Source organism: Parambassis ranga, chromosome 1 (genome assembly GCF_900634625.1).
Source record: "Parambassis ranga chromosome 1, fParRan2.1, whole genome shotgun sequence".
Lineage (NCBI taxonomy): Eukaryota > Metazoa > Chordata > Actinopteri > Ambassidae > Parambassis > Parambassis ranga.
This window is the reverse complement of record NC_041022.1, coordinates 6,731,631-6,754,228: the sequence shown is the minus strand read 5'-3', so window position 1 is coordinate 6,754,228 and position 22,598 is coordinate 6,731,631. Positions and strand designations below refer to the sequence as shown.

Below are 22,598 nucleotides of genomic sequence, written 5' to 3'. Positions count from 1 at the left end.
AAAGAACCCTTTGACCTGAGAGGAGGAAGCGTACACATACAGGAAATACTGCAGTCACCTCTCTTTTTCATGGTTCATGTATTAAAATAGTGGACATTTCTTGGCTTCCATCAAGCTCAAATCATCACCACTACAACTTAGGAGACATCTGGCTTGGAAAGAAATATGGGTACCGCTGGGCCACTGGCAGATGGTCCAAGCAGCTTCTGCATCAGAATTTGCTGATATTTCTTAATGAGACAAAATCATGGCAACACTGTCAGCAGACAAGTGTCCAGCGGTGGGCATGGATGAATCTATGAATCCAGCAGTGTCCAGATAAGTATCATAAAGCTGTGTGTGAAATGAGGAGAAGGACAGAGATACAGAGAGGGGGGGAGAGCACATGGGAAGAAGGCTTGGCCAGTACATACCATTCTCAGTGTCCCATGGAGAATGCCAAGAGTCAGGCCTTAAATCCTCAGCCATGCTCTCTGGGCTCCTCCAATAAAATTGCTCCACTTATACAACACAAATCCTGTTCGCTATATATCCTCCTGCCGCTTCACACTGCTCTCATACACACCCTCTCCCTTATGGAAACACTACACAGTTCCCTGCCAGCACACACAGATGCACAAAACTCAACACAAATGTAAGTCAAACCTGTTGGACTCCTGGCTTAGAGGAAGGGATCAGTGACAAAAGACAACAATAAACAGTTAACTGTGATGACTTTTGACCAATTAATGCCATGTGTGAAAAGTCAGAATGAGATAATGAATTTCTGATGGTTGATGGAGCCTGTGAGCTTAGTTTGTCACAAGGAGGGAAACAGACTGACTTTGTTGAAAGGTTGCACTAATGAATGTTTTATATGGTGATGTTTTATCCCTACAACAAATAAAATGTAAAAATGACAGGTTGAGTTGTTTTATGGGTGTTGTGTAATGAATCATTTGGCTTTGACGTCACTGGTTGTAGCCAAGAAAAATAAAATGATGTGCACAGTGTCCATTTAGCAGCAAGTGTAGATGAAAAATCTATATAATATATATATGATCACTGCTTTGACTGTCAATTTGAAATATAAAGAATGAATCACATGAATATTAAACAGTCCCACATGGTTGTCTTTTTGTTCTTCTATTGTCTGCACCCTCCTCTGATCACTAAAGATCTGCAGATACAGCAGCTTCTCTCTGCCGTACACTCACGGGCTGCTGCCTGCTAACGCAAAATCTCATCTGCCAATCACATGGCAGCAACTCGATGCATTTAGACATGTAGACAAGGTCAGGGCAACCTGCTGAAGTTAAAACTGAGCATCAGAATGGGTTAGGAAGGTGACTTCCTTTATTGTGAGTGTGGTGTGGTTGTTGGCCTGTGTAATGTAGAGCTGATAGAAAGTGAACAGGAACTCAGATAAGCACTGCTGCAGCTGAGGTCTGCAACTTTGAAGTGTCGAACTTTGAAGCAGATTTGAAGCAGATAGACTACTAAGTTGTCCACTAACTGGACAAAAGAAGACTGGAAACATGGATGGAAGGGTCAGAATTTGGGGTAAACAACATGAATTTGGGGTAAACAACATGAAAGCATGTATCCATCCTGCCTCATATCAACAGTTATATCAACTGCTGTAATAGAGTGGGGTCTATTTTATCTGCACGTTTTGGGATCCTTATTTCCAGCTGAGTATACATCAATTTCTTGCTGTGCCAGTGAATGAGGAGAGGGAGCGTTGTTAGTGAGAACAAAGCTGTGAGGCAGTGATGAGAAGAAGCAGAAGAAGAATGAGGCTTTCTTTCCCTGCAGCCTCCGCATCAACATAAAATCCACACTGAACAGTATGTTTACTCTATTTTATGTTTTAAGTATGTAAGTATTTACAGACGCTGACTGATGTACAAAGGGACAAAAAGGACACATGAACCGGGTCTGAGCCACACCCCAACCTTATTCCTGTGAGGAGGAATGTCACAAGTGAGTGAGTCATATCCAAACTGAAGCCTCCAACCAGTCTGTGATGCAATTCACTGATGGTTGCATTTGTCGCATTTTAAATACCAATATTATCAAACTTTCCACAGCTGTGCATGTTGTTGAAAGGAATGGATTGTGGCTGATACCTGAAAACAGTGGACAGGAGGACAAACAGTGAAATGCTGAGTCAACATATCTGAAAACTATTTAAACAGGTTTTTATATGAGCCGGATGTGCATTAAAGTAGTCTGTCATTTAAAGGGCCAGTCAGATGTTGCCACTTTGTGTGCGATTTCTCAGAAAATTGAGTTTGAAAAAATCAAATTGTTGGATAATTGGTTGGAAATTAGCCATTCATGAGCCATTCAACCATGTCAGCATAAAATAACAGATTACATGCAATAAATAGTCTAAAATAACTGATGCTTCATGATGGACACAATTTTGATAAAATAAGGTCATTATCTAACCGGAATGAAAACCTGGATGTATTTATAAAGCCTGCTGGCAGGAGCAGTGCTTTGTAACCTACGTAACACTGCCACAGTTTTAATGGAAAGTGACTGCACCATGTCCTTCAGGTCTCCACATCCCTCCCTGCCTCAGCAACTACGGCTGTGGTTACTGGGCAGAGTTTAGCTGAAACAAATAAAAAAAAGAAAAACAAAGAACACAACTTCTACACCCAGACCAAAAAACTTAGCCTAGAAAACAAGATTGTTTGAGGATGAATACGTTTGTTGCCATGACAACAGCAAATCTATATAAAGAATTCAAATATAGAAGCACAATTCAGCAGGCTAATGTTCTGATTAAAATGTTCTGGTTTTCCTGTCAAAGAGTTTTATTTCTGTGCATTTTGTTTTTTACCGTCTTTATTCTTTCAGTTAATTAAAAGCATATATATATATATATATACACACATATATATATATATATATATATATATATATATATATATGTGTGTGTGTGTGTGTGTGTGTGTGTGTGTATATATATATATATATATATATATATATATATATACACAGTACGGTATATCTATAATAACATGTTTGTGTCATGTCCACAGGATTTGTTAGAGCAGCCAAATCAGATTAATGTTAATAGGAAATATGGATTGTATGACTAGTTCTACAATCAAATACTGACGATGGACAACACATTTATAATCATGATGAACGTCATATTCTGTTGATAATACACCTGCCAGATAAGACACGTGGTTACCTTTCTGATGACGGAATATACTGTATGTACATATTGGTATGTCCCGACATACGACATTATGTTCAATTAAAGGGAACATATAAATGCATTGTCAGACAACACACTGATAAAGCTGAAAAAGAAGGTGGGTAAAGGACGGCTGGACAGGTATCCAGTGCTGTGAATTTCATACAAGAGTCAGAGGTTTGAGTACACTGACACCACGAGCTGTTTCATTTTCACTTATTCTTATTATTCTATATTTTTGATCTAAGAAAACCTGCTCCTGTCAACGTTTTCAGCTGCCGTCAGGAGTCCCTGCCCCCATAAACACATAAAGATGCAGCTGGAGAAAAATGCTCAAGTTCCATTTTCAAAAAACTGACACATCGACCACATGCTGCACTTTCCTGGTGAGGACTGGCTGAACAAACACTACTGCTACAGAGAGAAATAAAAGGGTGTTCTCTGATGAAACCTCTTTGTTGGATAAGTGCTTGTGTCTGTGGTGCCACTGCTTTGACTCTGTGGCAGCAAATGACCCACGTCTTCATCAGATTTCTCCTGTGCAACATATAAAATCTTACATTAATCATTAACATTATTTTACACATTCATTTAGCGAAAAATGAACTTAAGATTTTCTCTTCAGTTCTCTTCATTGGCTAGCATGAGTAATGCTGTGCCTCTACTATGAAGGGCAACCTTTGTACTGCACAATATAATACATAATGTGCTGATTTCTGCTGTATAAATACACTGAATAAACTCACAAAAAATACACAATCTGAAGCTTATCACATCTGATGGGCTGCAACCAACAGTGAGTCAACCTTCTCATTATATTTGATCCAAGTGGAACAGCTCTGAATCATTTTATAAATCCTTCAATCTGTGTTGACTGATCCTACAACAGGGGACCCTTGACTGTCACTATAATAAAATATGATGTTTAATCATATCAGTAAAACAAAAGCCCTCTATATTAGGGCTTGGTCTTAACCAGTCCAAATAAATATCACCAAGCAGGGAGAACATGAGCATTTGACAGAGAATTTTCATTTAAGACGGAACAATCTGATTTGTGATGGACATCTGGAGATTTAGTGATTTCACGGGATCTGACACTAATGTATGTCAGCCTGAGTGACAGCTGGGCTGGTTACATACAGTCCTCCTGCAAAAGAAACCACTAACGTGCATGTTCTTTTCTTTTATCCAACGGTTATTAAGCTCTGTTCACGGTGAATAACACTTCCCCTTTCAAAATAAAGGCTCCTTTGACAACATATTTTGGGATGTGGCTGTTATTAATTCTAAGCGCATTAACAGATGAACTCATTCATTTCTCTCTGATGGTGGTCGATCTATAAGTAGAAAATCTCTCTAAGTCTGAAAAGTGAGTCAAGTAAATAGAGGGGGGATAATTTGGGTCCATTTTTCTCTGTCAGAAGAGCTATATTTAAGATTTAGTGAAAAAACATAATTAGATAATTCTGTTAAAGCTAAATAGACCCATATGTGCCAGAGGCATCAAGAGACACAAATCTTATTCTATGTGTGTTTGTTTGTGTCACAGAAAGGCACAAAGAGACACTGTGTGTGTGTGTGTGTGTGCGCTCACATCCTGAAGGGCCTGGCTCATAATTCAGCCGAGTTTGTTTGGGTCTTACTCCCTTTAAATCACATTACACATAATCAGATTTATTAAGCTGTCTTCTGAGCACAAAGGGGTAAAAGTACTTTAAAAATTTAGCTACGTGTTCTGTTTAATTTGAATCCCTAATTTAAAGAAGCTCACTCAGCTTCCTGTATGATGTCTGTGTGCACAATATGAATTCATACACATAAAAATATCCTCACACATTATAGTAAGGCCAACTTACTAAAATCAGAGATTGGGGTTAAAATAGACTTTAAAATATCTTTTTCTTTATTTCTCACAATAAGGGGACAATCTTTATGGTTCTTTTACTGAAGAGAAAGCATTAAGGCAGATTAATGGGGGTTGGAGCACTCACACCTACAGCCAATTAACCTAACATTTGGTATGTGGGAGGAAGCCAGACGGAAGGACATGGAAACAGAAGCCCCCAGCTGGAATAACATCTCCTGTGAGGCCCCCCTGTGTTCGACCTAGCTGTATTATACCTACAAAAATAAATTACACATGGGTTCTAATTTTTTTCTTTATTTTATCTAAGGATGCACAGGACATCATTCATTTCAGATACTGGCCAGATATCTGTCTAAATGAAATATCAGCCATGGACCAATAAGATGAAGATGTTGGCAGAGAAGGTGACTCTTAATAGTAACTGTGTACATGTCATACAACACAAGACACAGTGTAAAGGTTTTTACTGTAGAACAGAACCTGCTACTAAAATAGTGGGAAAAATATGTGCATATATTATTATTAGCAATTTTGACTATGTCGTATCTTACTTTTATTTTAAATGCAGGTAAAGATGTGTCCTCAGATTTGTGACCCTGAAATTAGCAGGTGCACTGAGGATCCTGCTGCTTCCCGGCCACACAGCTGTTTTCAATTATTCTTCGACTGGAGCTCTGCTGAGAAGATGCTGTGCTGAGGTAACAGTCACATGACACTGTCAACATTTCAGCATGTCATAACAGAAGAACACACGTGAATCAACAATGCATAGGAACCAGTGTGGTCTGCAGAAGTCTCGTTGCAGCTCCAGCCTGTGAATATTTAGTTTAGTACACTTCTCCTGTTTTCCCGCAGGTCAGAGTTGACTGATATTCAACTTTGCAGATTTTTTAACAGACTCTGCAGCTCTGTTGTGGGAGAGACCTCATAACTCAACCACTGCGCCATCACCCTTTTTTGTTCCAAAAGAACTACAGACTGCTGACTGGACAGAGAGCTAAAAAGGTGTCATCTGCTGCCATTTATTTATTGTTATTGTCCTATTTTATTTCATAGGTTGTCACTTTATGAGTTGTTTATGATTGTTATGTCAGAAATAATAAGTGTCTTTAATAACTGGGTTTATTTAAGCTGTATTTTTCATGTCTTTATTGGATGCTTAACACTAGAGCTAATGGTGCGACAGAAAGAGGAATGTAAAGACAGAGAAGTTCCTCACAGTTTAAAGGATGTTTTTCTAGATGTTTTCATGGTTAAGAACCAGACCCTGTGTTTAAAGTTGACAATAAACCATCAGTTTGAGAGTGTGGACTGTTATTCAGCAGAGCTTCTACAGTGTGTGCTGCAGTTTGGTTCAGTACTATGGGCAACTGGGGACCATTTCAGAAGAGGGGAGCATCTGAGTGCTGCCTGTCTGGCTGGAACTGAGAGATAATGAGTTTGCCCAAAAGTGGGAGAATCAAAAAACCCTGCAGTAATCTGTTTGAACAACAAACAAGAGGCCTGTGTGCCTGTCTGTGCTTCCATGTGCTTTTCCACGTCAAGTGAACCAATCCTCTGTGACGATCCATGGACTCTTTATGTTGTATTGCTGCCAGTATTTCCAAAAATAATTCTCATTCTCATTTTGTTTCTTCACCCTTTTGGCTTTTTGATTTTTTGTGTGATGTATAAGCTGTGTTATGTTAAAAAAAAAATCTTATGCTGTTGCTGCTAGTGCCTGTCTCTGCTTGGTGCAACACTTGGACACCTAACAAAATGTATGTATTTATTTATTTTTATTACTCAGTGCGCGTACATTGCTGCTGCAGCAGTGTAACTTTCCAGTTTGGGATCAATAAAGTACATCTATCTATCTATTTTAGGGGACACTTAAAGTCAAGACTGCGGTGGAAAACTACCTAAGTCAACCGTCTGTAAGTGGTGTTTGGAAAAACAGCTAAAATGTATTTGATTAAACGTCTCCATCTCATAATTCATAATAATTCATAATTCCATCTCATAAAGACATTTTATTTTCAGTTAAATTATGCCTGCAGCAGACACACATGTGCCACTATGTTACATTATGTCTTAGGCCTGGAAGTGGCCAGATGAGCCCATTTATGTGAAGGACACTGCTACAAGGAAGTGTTTGATGACATGATGTCAGAGATTATGTTAATGTAATGTCTAATTTTACTCCTAATCGGCATTAATGATGCATAAACCCACAGAACAGTCAGCTGTGCACTTGCATAATTTTCTGCAACTGGCCCTCTAGATATGTAATGCTGCAGAACGACACGCAGCCATGCATGCAACACATAAATTAAGGACTGCACACACAAGTGCAGAACCACACTTATGAGGAGGACAGAGTCTATGCAGGGATTCACGTTATTGTAATACAATGCGTGATGTGCAGAAGAAAAAGGCAATAAACTACGAAAAAAGACCATCAACGTCAGAGCGGCAGTGACTATTTTTATTTAAAAATTCTAGCTGCGAAAAAATGAATGTTCGCAGTCAGTATTTTTAATGAATCACTTTTATTCTCACATCAATATCTGATGAGGAACTGGTCTGTTAACAGGGAGAGAGGGTGCGGCTGCACCAAGTCTCACGCATTGAGCATGAGACACACGCATTTTAAGTTCACATTGATAAGTTCACACGTTTCTCACATGGAGAAATGATTAACTTTGCTGCTCAGAAATTCCTATACACTAACCTATAAACGAGTCAAAGACAGACTACTACAGCTGTTGAGTTAGCGACCTATCAGCCAAACAGAATAGAATTTCTCAGCCAATCAGAACATAGGATTTCTTGTTGCCAGGTAAGGTCTAAGCTTCAGCTGTAAGCACACGTTCAATGGCTCAGTGGACATAACCTACTATGTTTATTTCTGGAAAATTCTATCATGGCTGTCAATGGAAATTCACTCGCTTTTGGAGCCACCCTCAAGTGGCCATTTGAAGAACTGCAAAGTACTGCAGTACACTCAGATGGGGATTCCATAAAGGTGGATGCCTGCATGTAGAACTTCCCATGAAGCAGGGGAAGAGGATGTTCTCTTTCAACTGAAGAAGAGCACCACTCCCCAGCTCTCCATTAAAGATGAACCCAGGGGAACAAAGCAGGCTGCAAATGTTAGCGTGCACAGCTTATTACATTATTAACTTAGCATAACTCCAAAAGCCACAAAGCTAAATAATTAAGTAGCATTAACTGTGTTATTTTTTGTGGTTACAGCTTCGTAAGACCACCAAGTTTTGAGTGCACGCCCCATGTCTTCTTTTCTGCGCCCGTCATAGTCCCGGCAAATCTATTACAGCCTTTTCAGTGGTTTTATGTGGATACGTGTGGATGCACACATTTACTGAAACGATGGCGTCTTTATGGGAAACATTTTTTGAAATGAAAAAGACTTGGATGTGGATGTGGCCTAAGACTAGGTGGGTAGTGCGTGGGTGTGTGTGTGTGCTGAGTAGAGCACTGATACGTGAAGAAAGACTCAGCAGGAGAACTGCTTTGTCAACAAAACCAATCACAGTGGATCAAAAACATCCCTGACACCTGAAAATAGCCAGTTTACTGGTGTGTGTATAAGTGAAATGAAGGTGGTAGAAGAAGCAGAGGAGCGGAGAGTCAGTGTGTAGACAGATGTGATTGAAAGTACTCTTCCATATGACAGAAAATGTTCAGAAAATAAAATAAAAAACAAATTGTATCAAGAATCACTTAAAAGGTGAGTTCCTGCTAATAGATATAATGGTAATAGCTGTCAGTCAGTGTTAATTTTGTTGACGAATCATTTTCGTCATAGTTTTCGTTAACGACCTTTTTTGCTGATAAAAACGAGACGATAACTAAATAAAAAATAACGCACGGTGCCAAAAACGAAGACGAAATGGATTGACACTTTCGTCAACGAATAAAAACGAGACGAAATTATTGATGGAGACGAGATCCAATCAGAGCAAATTTTGTTTGTGGAAAGGGAGGGACGAATCAGGAGACGGCGGCAGAGAGCCAATCAGAAGTGCTCTCTCTGTGTAAGGACGTTGCGCCGCGATGCTGGAAGAAGGCGTACTCATGCATGGTCACACAAAACAGGAGAACAGACACACAGACACGTTTAATTTCAAGACAATCAAGACGGTTTACAAACCGTGCGGAGCGACTATCAGCGGTAAAAACAATAAACCTGAAGCGACATTTGCAGACGAGTCATCTTAACTTCCGTTCAAAGATACACGTGACAAAATCTATAAATGAAGACCCCGCTGCTGATGGTTTTACAGCATGCGACCTGTTTCTAAGTTGTCACTGAAGTGTTTTGCTGTAGTTATGGAGTATTCATGAAGAAGGTCATGACTGAACAGTGTATTCTGGGAGAGCAGCTCACTGTTCACTGCTGCTTTTGTGAAAAGGTAATAGCAATTAAATAAAGAGATGTTTGTTTCAAATAACACAAGTTAAAGCTGTGCCTGTTTTTATTGCACAATCAAACCTTAAATATTTCATGAAAAATATATATCATAGAATTTTAGTCGACTAAATCCACGGCAGATTTAGTCGACTAAAATTATTTGATATTTAGTCGACTAAAACTAGACTAAAACTTTAAAAATGTTGATGACTAAAACGTGACTAAAATCAAATGACATTTTAGTCACAAGACTAAAATAAAAACTAAATCCGAAATTGCTGCCAAAATTAACACTGCTGTCAGTCAAAGCACTGCAGCATCAGTGTCAGAGTGTGAGCAGAAGAGCTCAGATGAGTGGCTTCATTAAGATAGCAACAGGACGCCTCGACCATCCATTCAATAAGCCTCAGGCTCTTTTATGTCGCAGGATTAAGAAGCAAGAAAATATGACGAAAAATCAATTGCAGCAGAGATGAGAGCAGCAATGCACACACACACACACACACACACACATCAGATAATGTCATGCAATGAAAGAACTCATAGACTAAGAGGGGAGAACAGAATCTAAAAGATACTGTTTATTCCATCGCTCTCTTTCATCAGACACCGACCCAGAAGACAAGAACACTACATAAAAATGACCAATAGTGGGAGATAGAAGGAGATATAACCACAGTGGTCATTGCAATAACCTGGAAATATCAGCTTCTCTTCTTTATGTTTTCCTGGTTTCACCTGAAAGATTTAATCAACACTGTTGTTTTTGACTGTGTGTCACCTCTAAAAGTACCTTAATATGTATTCATAAAGTTTTTATTGATTAAAAAAAACGCCTCATCCGGCACTTTGCTGCATAATTTTACATCCAATGAAACAGCCTCTCAAATGTTCCTATTTTACTATGAATTAAAGCAGCAATAAAAAAAGAGAAGCTCCGCCATAAAACCTGATGCAGAAATATAACTTTATGAGTCAAAGCCACTCATGACTGAGTGAGTAAGGCTCACACTCACATCACATTCTTCCATAGTGTTAAAATAAAGTCTCTCCTTGCAGAAAGAGCTTCCAGCTGTGAGGAACCTGTTGTTACCATCTTCACTGTAATGTCACTGTAATGTAATGCCTGGTTTACATTAGGAATGAATGAGACACCAGGCCTAAACGACAAGAACATCAAAGACATGTGAAAAGTGAAAATATAAGGGATATATGGGATGCCACTAGCTCTCTTCAGCTCTTTCTCACACATACCAAACACTTATTTTGCCTAAAATGAGTGATTTGTGGAATTTGTATTTATACACTATACTAATGGTGGTGAGTTGCCGAAGACACAAGCTGTGCTGAGCTTTCGAAGGGCTTGCTGTGCTGAGACGATGAGTTTTCAAACTTTATTTTGGAACTAGACGGAGGTTTATTTTCAGTGCACAACGCCATGTGCTGTAGGGAGGCTCGCCCCCGCTTTGGTGCTTCTTCATCTGAATTTAATTCTGAGGACAAATAATATCAAGACATCTTATTACTGCTCGTGGTGGATGCAGCAGCAATGTAGGTGGATGTGTGGAGACACTGCTGTTCCATCACATTAAATATGCAGGAAGGTCCAAGAGATCCTAATCAGCCTCCTAATCTACTCTGCCTAAGGTCCACATGATGCAAGCCGCACTCTGCACTAGAGCTGTGTTCCGGCCTTAAAAGTTAGGCCCGAGCCCGACAAGTACATTTTGATTGACAGCTTTTTAAAAGCCCAAACCTGTTTACAACCCGACATTATTCACATGTGCACACAGCTGTTTTGCCTTTTTATTTGTCAAGAATGAGTCATTTATACATGTTTTAATGTAATTTATTCATGACTAAAATAGACTATAGGCCACTTGGATGTTAACACAAAGAATTAAAACAAGTCCTCTTAACAACTAATCAAAACTCATCATATAACTGCTCATTTACTGCACAAGCCTGAGCTTGTGTAAAATGATAATAATTAAGCCCGAACCCGACAGGACCAAAGATCTTCAGCTCTTCTCTGCACACTGATGATCAATGGTCATAAGCTGTGTTCCTGTTCATTCAGCTGTAATCTGTGACACACACACAACAGACCTCAAGTGTGGTCTAGGGCTTGTAATTAGAGGACTTGTTATTCAAGAATCAATACACTTGCTACTGTGTGTGTGTTGCTGTCCTGGAATGCTTACAATAGACCAGGACCTGTGACCTTCGTCATGAAAGCCCTGAGCACATAACAACATAGAGGATGAGAGCCTCAACTGTTCAATTCTTACAAATCTAGGACATTAAATTGACGTTCTTCATACTCAGAGGATGCTTACAGACACATCAACAAGATGTATTTAGGTGTAATTTCACCACCAGCACTGAGCTGAACTTCATCCACTGCATTTAAATAGATTCAAAGAAAGTGTCCTTTCATCTGTTTGTCTTATACAGCCAGATTCACTGGAAGGTGAATTTAAAAGTAGATACTTCCTGTTAACCAGAAGTCACCTCAAAGCTGCGGCTGTGGTTCTTGTTCAGGATGAGTTCAAAGACTTGATGAGATTTTGATCTTTTTAGTGGACTTTTACATAGTGACAGGAGTTATTATGTGTTTGTGTGCAGGTTTCTTTTTGAAAGTATAGAAAGAAAAATGTACACACTTTCCTTCTTCTTTCAACAACAAAACACACACAGTTCCAGTTCCAAGGTTTTCTGCCATCATCAAGTCTGCATTGTTTGTCACAGCAGAAACAAAAAGTCAATCAGCTTCTTGAAGCCTCTTGGATGACAAAGCTTGCTTGTAGTTAAGACATTTTAAAGACAAAAACAGATTTTGAGTGTCGTGAACATAATTGTAAGATGAGGTTCTGCACACATGGGGTGCATGTTTTTAAATGTTTGTAATTATCCTTGTCCCACAGAATTGCACTCACATTATTTCTTTTTTCAATCTCCACTTACAATACCAAATATAATCCACTTCCTCTAACTGCTAGTGTCTCTTTTTCCCAGTTTGCACTTCTTCTTGTTTGGCTACAGATTAGTAATACTCGAGATCATCAGACACACTGTCATATACTGACACCTGGACACAACGTCACCCGTCTGCAACAAGCTTCACTGCTCTTTCTTTACTATCATCACAGAACATCCGATCTGATCAGAACACTTTACATGCACTAATTCAGTATTCTGTGTTTCCTTCCTTCTTCATTCTTCTTCACTGAGAAAACCTTGCACTTACATCAACTATAATATTATTCCTTTAGTCCTACTCCATCGTAACTGAATCACTTCTGTTGCATTATGTTGATTTAAATGTGTAAAAGCAGCTGAAATCAAATCGACAGTGAAGCTAGAACAGAGACATCAGTGTGATAATCCTACAGAAATATCTCTGTTCAGTCAGGTCGACGCCTCGGTGTCTGTTACTGTGAAATCATTCATAAATTTCATCGTGTCACAAACCTGACTGCTCACCCTGCCTGTCGCCTCTCACTGTCACCGTCTGCTGGATGAATCACAAACAGGCTGTGTGCAATCACTCCGCCCTCCGTCTTCAATCACAGAAAATTTTGTGGAATTATTCCTGATGGTGTGATTGATGTGATCAGGTACTCACAATCCTGTCAGTCTCACTCCCTATACAAACAGCTTCCAGCAATTATTTCACCAAAGATCTGCAGCTTGGTGGAAAACATTTGTTGACACATGATGATTTTCTTCTTCTTTTTTTTAATGTGAGAGGAAAAATATCAGAGTTGAGGAAAAGTGACATGTGGGTCTTATATGATGTCACAGCAGTCACACACAGTCCATTCAGATTCACACGAGGCTGGCTGTTCAACGTGAGCTTCTCTGAATCCAGATTTCTGGATGAAATGTTTTTGTGCTTAAGCTTAATTTGCATCATGATTCTGTCTGGTGCATCACTTTCTGTGTCCTTCAAACAACTACCAGCTCCGACTCAGTCCAATTAAAAGGCAATGTGACAACCTGAATGTCAATAAAGTAACAGAGAGGCGTCAATATTGGTGTAAAAACAGCAAAAAATAGACTATAGACAGTTTGAATTAAGTGCATTATTGTGACCCAGCAGCAACTAGACACAATGGTAAAGAACAGACAGAAAGTTTTTAGCGAAAAAGAAACAGCTTGTGGTGTCAGGGGGACTTGTTGCATGTAGCTCCACCAACACTAGCATACCCCCTTAGTCTTTGCTCTGACTTTTGCTACTGTATCAGTCCCATGATTGAATATTATTGGGCGATACAATCATTTATTTTCCATTAATGTAACGTCCAGCAGCAAATCCATATGATCCACTACCATAAACATAACCATGTGTTGTATTACTGCAAAAAAAGCCAAGTCACGCTGCCCCAAGTGTCTGCAGAGCGAAAAATCTATTATATTTTACCTGTAACTTCATTTAGATCCTGCCTGTGGTGGAAACACAGTGAGTACACCCAGATGTTCCTGTAGTGGAAATGCAGCCTTAGAGAGAGATAAGAATGTCAATACCAAATTTCACGGCAGTCCATCCAGCATGTGTCACGGCATTTAACTAAAAACCGCATAGTGGGAGATTCAAAATCAGGAGATCACTGAAGTCATTAGTTTTAATCTGCACTTCCACACCAAATTCAACTTGATTGAAATATTTCAGCAGTGGTTTTTCTTACAAAAAAAGAGAGCATTTGCAATCCTTAATAATGTTGGCCACTTGGCCGAACTCCTCCAATTAAAAAGTTGGCTTAAAGGGTTTAGTCAACATCCTCTGAATCGCTGCTGTACTAAAAACATGCTGAGTGCACTGAAAATTGATTAAAAGGAACTTTTTAATTAATCATAAATCCACCACCCACTTGTCGGTATCACCATTCAGTTAACTCATGTCGCAGTGGACAGGAAAGATAAACTTCAGCTGTCCCATGTGTCCTGCAGAGAGCTGGGATAACGGTCGTCCCAACAACAGGAGCCATGACGACAGACGTGCAGCATGACTAAAACATTAGCAGTCGGTGAAAGACATGGGGGGAGTAAGTGATATCCTAGAGGGTAAATGTTCACTGTCTAATAATAAATACTGTCTCCACAAGCGCTGCTGTCTTCCACATAACGGCACACACACACACACACAAGAAGAATGTACGGGTGAACACAGGGGCCAGACAAAAAGCCATTGAGTAAAGCTCAGACGGACATCACTGTGGAATCCCACTGCTGACAAGCCTGGACAGATCCTCCCCGCTCGTTCCTTCAGCTGCAGGCATGTGTGCATATCTCAGAGATTAGTTAAAAATCATTGATGAAAAAGTGGTGTTAATTCATCATCCAGTGTTTACTGCACATTTATACACATTCATTAATGAGTCAGTGGAGAAGAGAGATTATCAGTTTGGGCTGCAGATCTGTGATGATTGTGTCAAAATGTCAGACTCATCTACCACGTCCTGTCTTGCTCTCTCTTCCTCTGACTTTCCCTCGGGCTACGCAGAGTAGAGCCTGTTATATATATTAGCTCTTCATGTATAATGGATCAGTGGCAGTGGATTGCTCGCCAGCTTCACTCATACATCTTTGCTCCCAGTGTGTCTGGTCCATTTGCTGCAGTTAGTAATAACCTACATAGGCAGAACTAAGGAAAACTAGGAAAAGCTGTCTTTAACTTCACACACAGTCAGCGCAGGACACAAAGGACATCTGTATGGAGACTTCACAAACATTATAGCCACTCTGCTAACACATTTAATCACATGCTTTTATGCCATGTTTGACTGATGTTGCAGAAACATGGACGGAGGGGAGAACTGCGGGGGTGAGAGGGCTCAGCACACTTCAACATATGAAGTCTCCTTCATCAGTGTAACAGCACAGGTGCTTCTAGGGGAAGGAGTCAGACCCAGAAGGGACACACTTGTTGATTTGTGACTTTGAAGCTGTTGGAAACGAGGTGGAATTTATGTTTTTTATGTTATTATTTAGCCAGCAGGTTCACTTTTTCGGTTTCCCTGGAAACACTTCTGCTTGCATTCTGCACATTGTGGACATTCTGCGATGAATGATTTGTTGGTGTTTTGTCTTTGTTGTTAGTGTAAATCCAACCCAGCATACACATTACGTGGGCCTGCTCCTCACAGTAAAAATCAGCATTCATGTTCTGTTAAAGACAAAGCCGAGCTGTCACACACCGCTCTGCAGCATCTGGATGTTGATTTCTTTTGTTTTTTTTCAGCCGGTTTTATTTGATAATCACTCACCTGTTTCTCATTTCTACACTTCCTGCTCTCATGTGTTTCCTGCTTTTGTGAAACAATTACATTACCTCATCACTGAGATCTAAAATTCACATCCCAGGAACGTTTTTTTGGCAGTTAAAATGAAGCTACAGCTCATGTTTTAGTTTGACTAACAGCGTTCTTTTCCTCCCTCCTCTCGTCTCTTACTTTTTTATTATTTTTAATGATTCTCATCAGACATCACTAGCAGGGTCAAATGAAAGTTAAGGGCAAGGACTTGGGGAGAATGGATGAGCACATCACACCCACACACACCAGGTAACACACTCACACACACATTCATTGAACTGAGCGGGACGGGCAGAGGCGGGAGAGGTTCAATTTTACGCTCCAAGAAAGAGAGTGAGAAAATATAAGAAGATTAGAGTTGGGGGTAATTTGAGAGGGAGCCTTGCAGGAGGAGAGTAGTGGAGGATAGAGAGATGGTTAATGTAGAGTGTGAGGAGATAATGAAATAAAAAATAAAGAGGGAGGAAGGCTACAGCAGACCAACAAAAGGAGTGTGTTTAGCCCACTCCTTTATGTGTAAAAAAAAAGAGGGATTAGTACCACCACTGTTGGACAGGCAGCGTGAAACAGAACATACCTACAGGCTGGACACTCTCACATTTAGACAGAGAGCGATGACGCAGGCAGCTAATGAATGTGATTCATGTCTTTCAATTTCACTCTCAGTCAAACACTTGATAGATTTGTCCTGTTAGTCATCAATGAGCAGATCCACAGTGCCAGGGTAAGGCACATGCATGGTCACAGGTGGGGGGCGCACAGAGGAAAAGTACATATGAGAAAGCTAATTGCTGCAATCACAGCTTAAATTACAAGGTGCTAACAATCTGGTTGGCCTTTGTTTAATGAGAGTGTCTGAATCCAGATAACAGGCAGGAGATAGTAACACCATTTACTTTGCTCTATAATAATGCTCATCTTGTGTTATTCTACTCACGCACATCTCGTCCTTCAGTGTATGTAAAACGAAACTTAACTCCAGGTGACAAACAAACAGCTCAGGGCTCGAACCATGGACCTCCAAGTGAAAATCCACCACAGGGCAGTACAATGACATGTTCTGTTGATGTAAATTATGTACATCATAATGTTGTATGTCTGGAAATACATCCATATATTCTGTTAGCATAAACGAATCTTATCAGGTGGATGTATTATCAACCGAATGTGCTGTTCTATGGTCCCAGCCTGACTGGAACATTCAGGTGTTTCCTCTCCAGCATTTAGAACGTGCATAGCTTGACTGCTGTACATTATATGGACAGGTATAATGTTAAGTAAGAGACACACTTCCAAATTGCCAGGTGGATGAACAGGTAACAGCAGAATGTGCTGAGCAAGACACACCTCAGATCATGCACTGCTGGCTTTTCCTGATGAGTGCATGTGTTCCCTTTAAACAGCACTATAGCACAATCTCTATGTCAGAGGGGTTAATGAAAGGAGGTTAGCAGAAACACCACTGATGTACAATCATGTGGATTTGTATGAGTGCATCTGCAAAGCAGGATTTATCAGGTCTGATGTGGACTCTCAGCTCCACCTGTCTACTCTAGTCCTATACATTGCTATTGGTCGAAGGCTGTTGCCCAAAGGTTGCATCCCAGAAAAATCATCAACACAGCAAAACAGATAAGAGGCATTGTCACTGAAGGCAATGGGCTAAAAGATGAGGAACTGAATCATGTCATATACTGTGCACACTGCACAGCAGGGGACCCATGTTTTTGAATGTATTGTTTATGTAAACACATTTTTTCCAGACAGGAAACAGGAAGCTTCTCAACAAACAGCAGAAACACGTCCAGAATCACTACAGAGACGGGGTCAGAATTCTCTGAAGATGTGTGGAACCACAGTAATAATCCTTTTATCAGATCCCTCAAGGAAAAGCATGTTGCTGACTATTAAAGACAACACTAATCTGTTTTTATATACATAGGAGCAGGAGGACAGAACTCACCTTTACCTACAATATGTGAAACACAGTGAAGGTTCAGCAACTTATAACATCTGTAATGCATAATGCACAGCCTCGCACTGCACTAAAGACATTTCATTAATTAGCCACAGGGGTGTCCCACATTGATGACATCAGCATCAGACTAGGGAGATTAATTATTTGTGATTTACGCTGACATTAAACATCTCTGTGTAACCGGGCAGGGCAATCTGCTCTTAATGTGCTCCAAAAATGTGTGTGTGTGTGTGTGTGTGTGTGTGTGTGTGTGTCTGTGTGTATATCTATTGCTATATGTATGCAGAGTGCATGTCTGTGTGTGTCCATGTGTGTGAGAGAGATTGAGATCGAGTGCGTCATAAACCAGCCTGGGTCAGTGTTGATTAAATAAACAACTGTGTTTATAGAACCATCCTTCTTTCAGCACACATAAAATCAAAAATATAAACACACCCTGACACGCAGTCATACATCTGTTGACAACAACAACAACAAAATAAAAAACCCTAAAATGATAATAATGGTTCTTAATAAAAAAATATGGGCTGCCATCTCACTCCTGAAATTTTCCACCGAGTGCAGCCTGAACGCTGTCAGCTGGCAGGAAACTTAAGGTGACCCCCCCCCCCCGCCCACACACACACACACACACACACACCTGTGATGTTATTAGAATATCAAGAAGGGACTGTTTAAGTATCAGCCAATGTATAAGTGGACATTTAAAGTACATGCTGGAGAGGCACAATAATGCGAGGCTCCTTGCATAATCACTCACTCTTCAACCCACCCTGATGAATAAATGATGGAGAGATCAAATGTAGGAGTCTACCAAAGAAAACATACATGAAATATGCAAGGCTGGCATTTATACACAAACCTGCTTCTCTACCTGAGCCTGTTAACTGTCCAAATTCATGAAAGAAACTCAAACTCAGTATTTAATATGACCTATATTTTTACATGTACTGAAATCCTCCCTTCTCTCTCTCTCTCTGTTGCATTTATTTCCATGCACCATACTGGTCAAAGGCTGTAGTGTGAATTCTCTTACAGAACCAGATGCTGAACTTCCATTATGGTGCTATCACAAGCCTTTATCTGAAAGTGATAAATGTGTCTGTGTGTGTTTACATGGGATAAACATGAATAAACACCAGCAGCCAACAGCAGTTCCTTTACAGGATCTACTGAAATCTGCAACTGGAGCTCATCCAGATACAAATAACACTATTTATTTCTCTGTGATTGATTTCTGCAGTTTTTGTCTGTGAGGCAATTTAAGTTTTAATTAAACCTTTCAGCCCTGTTGTAAATATTTCCTGTCTAAAAGTTGTTTTAATACATTGACTGTGAGTGTTTGCTCTTTGTCAATGAACTAATTGATGTAACTAACCACACAATCATTCACAGTATTACAAACTTCAACCAGAAAACCAGGCTGATGAAAAAGACCTCTGGAACTTCTGGAGTTTAAAATGAGCTGCATTTATTTGTGTCCTGTACATTCACGATAAAAGGTTTTCAAAATCTCCTACCCTACCTTTAAATTTGCTACATTTTCCTGATATTGGTGTCAATATCAGTACAACTCAACTTTCACCACACATTTTATGAGGTACAATAAATGCATATCTTTACACCAATGACCACAAATGACCATGAAACTAAAAATTGCAGTTCCACCTGCGGCCTCTGGGAGCTGACTCTTAAAGCAATCAATCCAGATCCAGCGTGATATATATATATATATATATATATATATATATATAAACTTATGACACTGACTCACATCATGAGCTTCACTCACGCTCCTCCTCTTTGCATGTATTTCAGTTAAGCAGCAGTTTAGGCCGTCTATGAGAACCTCCAACACTAGGTTTAAAAAAAAATACAGAAGTATGTTCAAATTTTTTTTACAATCCATGTCCACATCTTTTTACAGGTGAGAAGTGTCTGCCACACACTCTCCCTGCCCTGCAGACTGAAGATATTGTCAAGGTAAGAAGAGTTAGGACATGCAGGGAATGGACGATGACACTGATAGGACAGGCACATAGCAACAAGGAGCAGTCAAGTAACAGTTGCACTTTTTAGTTGCACTTGCTGTAGAATTTGTGCATCAGAACTGCAATAAGTCTAGTCCTAAAAACCTAATGTCAGAATGCTAGAACTAAAGACAGCTTTAACCTGGGTACAAATGGCCCTGCATGGTGGCCTCCACAGTCTTCCTCTGCTCAGACATTACTCCATAGTAGTCCTCTGTCTGTCTGTTTGATTTTAAAAAGTTAGCTGGTGAGGCCTTGAGCTTTTGACAGCAGTGATTGTCAGGTGGAAGAAGTTAATGGAAAAAAGTCATTATCTTACTTCACCTGCATTTGTGTTTGTAGACGAATGTCTGAGAATCAATAGCTGTCCTTTGTAAATGTTCCCTGCATGTAGGCTGCTCCATCCTGACCGGGCAAATCAAATCTTTAGCCATCATACCATTACAAAAGAGCGGTCTGCTGTCTGAGGGGAACCACGCAGCCCTCAGGCAGGACAACTTAGGTTATTACTGCAAAGAAAAGAAAACACAGACGGGAGCAAAAGGACACAAAGGAAAGGAAAAAGACTCCATTTTTAAGAAATTGAGTGCAAGCCCAAACACTTCATACCAGATGAAGATACAGTGTCAGGATTTGTGAAATTCTTCCTTAGTGACAGGCTCCAGTCACCCAGATGATGGGTGTCCAGATTGTTTTCTTTCTTTTTTTTGCACTTTAAACCCAAAAAAACGTTCATAAAGATACATTGCAGAAAATTAAATGTCTGATGCATGATCAATTAGTGTTGCTTTGTGTCTGCAGAATAATAATCAGGCTGTAAAGTCATTACATTAGTAATTGTTTTCAAACCATCACATGAACACTATTAGCCCTTTCAGTGATTTATCTGTAATTGTTGATGACTGCAGGGGGACTCTGAGCCCCTGAAGGCATGTTACACTGCACACACTGTTTGCAGCTGCATTCGATTAGCCTACAATAACTCATCTTTGCAATTATCGAATGAAAGCAGTAAACTCACTGGCACATATGACCTGAGGTCTGCTATTTTTTTTATTGGCACATCTTAATTTGGTGATCACAAGACAACAAGGCGGCATTTAACGGTTAGTAAATCATGTTTGGAGAGATGGCAGAATATTTGTTCCAGCTTCACATGAAAACAAATCATCCAGCAGACACAGTGCAGCAAAGCCAAATAACACACATGCAGTCATGCCCAGCCTTATAACTCCACCTGTTATCAGTTCATTGACAGCAAAACAGACACAGTGTGAGACTTTGGCATCACAGAATTTAGCTTAGACCTGTCCATTGTGTACCCTGCCTCTCACCCATAGATAGCTCCAGCCCCCTGTGACCCTGCACTGCAGGATAAAGCAGGTTCAGATGATGGATGGATGGATAAATGGTCTAAAAGCCTAACTTCATATAGCTTCAGATTCAAATTTAAGTGCTAATACTTTTAAACATAACGCTGCAACATTCACTGGTTCTTCATCTTACACAAAACCAGAACAATAAATTACAACCTGGACATCAACAGACAGCAGCCGTCATGTCAGAAAGCAGATAATTAATGTCCTAAAGGTCAGCTGCGAAATTGGTTTGCTTCAGATGATGGAGATAGTGAGATGATTCAGTTATGAGGGCGGAACATTTTAACTCAGATTAAAGCCTGCTTGCCCAGTCACGTCCCAGCACCCAGCAGCATTCACGTTCCACTGACATTAAAGTATTTCAACAACAATCAAACATACTGTAAGTTCTATAGTACTTCACAGCAAAAAGTAACTGCACTCGATTTTATGAATGGAGACACGCAGCCATCAAGTCTCTGACGGCAACATCAACACGCCAAAAAAAGTTGAAAGTGCACTCTGCACAGGAATGATGCTGTTAACTGGAGCCAGCTGAAGAATTAACACCCCGCATTATTACAAAAGTTATATCTGCCCAGAGCAGAGCGATAGAGAGGCAAACATCATCTCCTCCTACCTATGCGTCCAGACCTCCTCTTGCGCCCCTGGCACCCCCACACTGCCCGCGGCTCATCTTCCGACCCGGCCCATCACAACAGGTCCAGTCCCGAGCGCAGAGCCAGGACGCATAACCGCGTCCAGAATGAGATAAAACAGATGAAAGAAAGGACTGAAGAAAGGAAGGAAAGAGAGAGAGAAAAGTGAACCTGTGACTCTTGTCCAGTCAGTGCTTCTGTCCTGGCTCACTTGTTTTTGTAGTTTTCGTTTGTTTCTCTGTAAATTTCTAAAAATGAATAAATAAAAGCTCGGTCCTGCGGCAGAGCGGAGTGAGCGCTCAGGACTGAGAGAGGGCTCAGTGCTGCGCTGTTGGTGCGGTGCGCTCCGGATTTCTACAGAAACCGATACAGAATAGAGGCGGACTTCCGCTGTGAACTGTCAAAATATAACTAACGGCAAGTTGACGACAGGTGAAGAACAGTGGTGTGTGTGTGTGTGTGTGTGGGGGGGGGGGGGGGGGGGGTTGCATTAATAAATACAGTAGCTATACATTGCAATGTCCTGCCCACTAGACGATCATATCCTTTATTCTTAATCATGCTCTACAACAATACTGATATATTATATATTATTATACTGAATATTTATAGAAGACTGTATTCTATTACACCACAAAGAATCATGTTCAGGGAACTCCAACCAGCCCAGCTGCCCTTTTTAAAGTCCACATGACTCGGACACATGCAAAGCAAACGTGTTTTAATTAGGAGCTCCAGCTGTTTTATTGATGCACATATAGAATCCA

General features: G+C 40.2%; 1 protein-coding gene across 1 annotated transcript in view; it reads right to left on the bottom strand.

Annotated features, from left to right (window-relative positions):
- The window catches only part of gcgrb (glucagon receptor b), a 43,209-nt gene extending 21,092 nt beyond the window's left edge, over positions 1-22,117 (bottom strand). The window contains exon 1 of the mRNA XM_028416293.1: positions 21,813-22,117. The gene's annotated coding sequence lies outside the window, so the exon portion shown is untranslated. The remainder of the gene's footprint in view (positions 1-21,812) is intronic.
- Between the last annotated feature and the right edge of the window lie 481 nt (positions 22,118-22,598).